Here is a 4,589-nt window from a genome sequence, read left to right as displayed (position 1 = left end):
AGGTGAATCACAAATGTGTTGCCCCCGCACACACACACACACACACACACATCTTTGCTCAGCCAGATTTATTGTAAATGTCACACACCAACATGATAATGACAGAAATTGACTCCTACAGTACAAAGAGAGGCCAGTCATTTCCAACAATGAACACTGTGTCCACAAACAAAAAGCAATCGGTGCCAATACCAGTGACACAGCAAGCTTTTTCTATTTTTTACTCCCATTGTTTATTGTTTTAAAGTGTTTTTTATCATTTTCTCTTTTGTATCAAACACGAGTTCTCTATAGAAAAGAAATGACTCACATGATTAATTTTTTTTTTTTCCAGAAGATATTCCACATTATGTACTTCATGGGTGCCAATAATGGTGAGCATGACTGTATAAGTTGTGCAATATGTTTTTTCCTTATTTTATGCTGATGCTTCGCTGCTGTGGGTTTCTCTGTTTGAGAAGAGCTGACTTCCACTAGGGACGATGCAGTTGCCTCAGTCACTGGCTGCCCCTCTCCAGTGACTGCACTCCCTTTCCCAACCTCTGCCTCTTCAAACAACCAACAGCTCGATGCCCAGCCTGGCCACAGTGGAAGCAATGAGACCAGGACATATTTCCCTATTGTACACATTGTGCACAATGGCCTTTGGAATCAGCCCTGTCCGTATGTGAACTCACAAGTGGGAGTTGCGTATCTTGGGGAATGTCACTATCTGGTTTTGTGGTAAGTTTATTCAAGTGTTTTGCCAAAGTGGACACTTGCACTGTCAGTTTCATGATAGCTGCCTGATTAGCCTGCATGTCACTGTTAACTTCAACAGCATTGCAACAACGTCATGACTGCCGAGAGAGAAAGAGAGGGAGGACGTCTTGTTGGACATGTGGAGATGTTGAAGTGAGCTTCACAAAATGTTAATGTATGTCACTCCTCTTATCTTCTCACTCACCTCATACATCCCCCCTGCTATTCTTCTTTTTTCCTTCTCTTTCTGTCCATGTCTCCCTGCCCTTCACACTCACCTCCACTCACCCCTTTACCCCTCCACATATCTCTGACACAATAATTTCCTTTCCTGTGGTCTCATGTTATTAAGTTAACTATCCATTTTCCAGGAACTGATGCGATTGTTGATATGTCTGTATGACATTGTTTGTACCAGGTATAATCAATTATTCCAACACTCACCTCCTGATTTCTCTCCATTGTCTGTAAATCCTTCCATGCTGACAGCAGCAGACGACCCTGTACAGACTTCAAAATCCTCTACCAACACAGCATACAAAGGACTGAATGCTTTTAATCTCAATGTCGCAGTTAACTGTCGTCTCTTGGAATGTGCATGGCATTCGCTCACAGCCAAAAAAACATAAAATTACGGATTATATCTCCAAATTACAAGTCGATATCTTACTCATTCAAGAAACTCACCTACAAGATTCAGAAAAAAAAATCTCTTGTAGATCCAAATTTTAACCAAGTTTTCTCTTCCTGTTTCAATAGTAGACAAAGAGGAGTCTCGATTTTGGTCAATAAGAGACTCGTATTTACCTTAAACAAATAACAGACACAGAAGGTCAATACATCATCATTCAGGCATCAATCTTTAATAAATTATACACAATTGCAAACATTTATGCCCCGAATAACGATGATCCGGCCTTTTTTCACTAAGTCTTTTCGCAATTATCTGACATAGCCATCACACCCATTACAATCATTGGAGGGGACTTTAACACATTCCTGAATCCCTCTCTCTAGATCAGTCCCATAACTCGACACACACAAAAAAATCACAATCAGCCAAAGTCTTCAAAGAATACATGGATGAGTTTGGACTTGGCGATGGTTGGAGAATCAAAAACCCGACAAAGAGGTAATACACTTTCTTTTCCTCAGTACATCACTCCTTTTCTAGAATTGACTTTTTTCTGTCAAACAATTCTATTGTACAAAGAATCAACACCAGTATACACCCTATCATAATCAGTGATCATGCACCAGTGTCCCTCCACCTTCAAATAGAACCCTCCCTAAAACCATCACCCACTTGGCGCCTCAACACCTCATTACTGAGAGACCCTGAATTTGACTCATTAATAAAGAAGGAATGGAAGGGGTTTTTGGAAATAAATGACTCTCCAAATTTATCCCCATCTCTGATTTGGGAAACAGGGAAAGCCGTAATCAGAGGCAAAATTATATCTTACTCCTCTTACGAGAAAAAACAGGATCAACAAGCAGAAAAAAACATCGAGGATAAGATTAAAGAAATAACAGAACAATACACCGCAAACCCAAATGAACAATTATGGACCCAACTACAAAATGCGAAACTATAATTAGAAAATATCTTGACAAAAAAAAAACAGAATTCATACTTCAACAACTTAGATACCAAATTTTGAGCATAACAATAAATCAGGCAAATTTCTTGCGAATCAACTCCAACGAAACAAAGAAAAATCACCTATAAATGCAATTCAGGACTCAAGTGGCAAACACACTCAAGCACCACAGGAAATTAATCATATCTTTTATAGCTTCTATAAAAACATATATTAAACAACTACCAACCCGAATCCTGATGACATTCAGGCCTTCCTCAAAAACCTCAATCTACTCCAACTGACGGCAGAACAAAGAAACATATTGGATTCGCCACTGACCATGGAAGAACTATTAACAGCATTAGAAAACATGCCTACGGGCAAGGCCCCCTTGTTCCTAAGGACTGTTACAGAAATCAAAAACACAGGTTGCATAAGATCCCAAATGAATACTGCTGCAATTAAATTACTTTTAAAACCAGATAAAGACCCAACACTCCCTTCCAGCTGTCGCCCTCTGTCATTGATTATTACAGATATCAAAATTATTTCCAAAGCACTAGCATCTAGACTAGAGAAAGTAATTGCATCGATAATTCTCAATGACGAAACAGGTTTCATCAAAGGCCGACAATCTACGAATAACGTTAGAAGGCTCCTTAACCTGATCAGCATGTCCCAGCTTAAAACACAGAAGCCATTGTTTTATCACTGGACGCTGAGAAAGCCTTTGATAAAGTTAACTGGTCTTTCCTCTTTGCCACCCTTCAAAATTTTGGCTTTGGAGAGTCATTTATCCACTGGGTTTCTGCACTGTATAATTCACCTAAGGCCACAGTCACCACTAATGGTATCACATCACAAAGCTTCACCTTAGAGGGGAACCAGACAAGGATGCCCCCTGTCTCCCCTACTGTTTGCTATGTTCATTGAACCGCTCGCATCAGCAATACCTCAGAACTCCAGTATCCAGGGTATCCCCTCATCCGTCTCTGAACATAAGATCAATTTATATGCTGACGATGTTTTACTTTACTTGCAACAACCTCAGAGATCATTACAGGAAGCTTATAATTGTATCTCAAAAGTCTCAGCCCTCTCTGACTACTCAATCAACTGGTCCAAATCAACAATATTACCAAAAGCGAAAAAGCATGGGATCCTGCGGACCATAAACCCCAACTTCCCTTTTCCATAGGAAATATCAAATACCTGGGCATAAACATCTCACCTAAATGATCAGAGTTAGTGCAACTGAATTTTGATCCACTAATGGAGAAAATCTGTGATGACCTGAAGCGCTGGACCAATCTTCCCATCTCTCTGATGGGACGCATAGCAACAGCTAAAATGAAAATTTTGCCACAAATTAATTACTTATTTTCCATGATCCCATTCAAACCCACAGCAAAATGGTTCCAGAACTTAGATTCTGCAGTCACCAAATTTTACTCAAAAAACAAACAGACAAAAATTAGCCTCACCACCCTTCAAAAAAATAAATCGGAAGGAGGACTAGGTGCACCGAACTTTGCAAACTACTACCTGGCAAATCAGCTGCAATACATCACCAAATGGATAAACCCAGAGGCAGATTACAATTTGTGGCTAGAAATAGAACAGGCGGACTGCCACAACATATGCATTTCGGACCTGCCCTTCATTACAATCACCCTTAAGCGTCATAACTGCTTCCAAAACCCCATTATTGCCACCACTCTGACCGCTTGGTGGAAGAGTCTAGAGACCACAGGATCCCAGCTTGTTCTCCCCGATTTGGCACAACCCTGACTTTGTAAATAACAAAGTCCCTCTTCACCTCAGCACTTGGAAGCATAAGGGGTCACAGGGGCACGGTGTAGGGGCTTGCTTCTTCATCAGGGACTGAGGAAGCACAGTAATAGGGACGTAATAGGGCCTGGTCCTCCACTGGCAGGGGCATCTTGGGCTGGTGGTCTGTGGCCCCATGGTGGTTGGCAGGGGTACCTACCTAGGTTCTCTGTGTCCTCTTGGCCGGGCTTTGTCTCCCGGCGCTGCGTGGCGACGGGTCTGTGGCGGCTCCCTTGGGAACCCGGTTGATCCGGTATTGACAGGCTCTGGCCTGCTTGTGCTCGCTTGGTCCGTCTGGGGGTGTTGGTTATCGCTCGCCATGTGCGCTGGGGTGTGGCATGCCCCGTGACTAAGGTGGTTCTCTGGTCTTGTTACCCATGCGCCCCACACTGGGGGCTGGGGCTCCTGACCTGACTCTGGGCCCTGGTAATG

At 42.3% G+C, this 4,589-nt stretch overlaps 1 long non-coding RNA gene across 1 annotated transcript; it reads left to right on the top strand.

Annotated features, from left to right (window-relative positions):
• Positions 1 to 330: 330 nt before the first annotated feature.
• Positions 331 to 916, top strand: LOC125020498. Its single transcript, XR_007114214.1, has 3 exons — positions 331 to 374; positions 462 to 723; positions 821 to 916. It is a non-coding gene; the product is annotated as an uncharacterized LOC125020498 (long non-coding RNA).
• The last annotated feature ends 3,673 nt before the right edge of the window (positions 917 to 4,589 follow it).

Source organism: Mugil cephalus, chromosome 14 (genome assembly GCF_022458985.1).
Source record: "Mugil cephalus isolate CIBA_MC_2020 chromosome 14, CIBA_Mcephalus_1.1, whole genome shotgun sequence".
Taxonomy (NCBI): Eukaryota; Metazoa; Chordata; class Actinopteri; order Mugiliformes; family Mugilidae; genus Mugil; species Mugil cephalus.
This window is presented reverse-complemented; position numbering and strand designations above follow the sequence as displayed.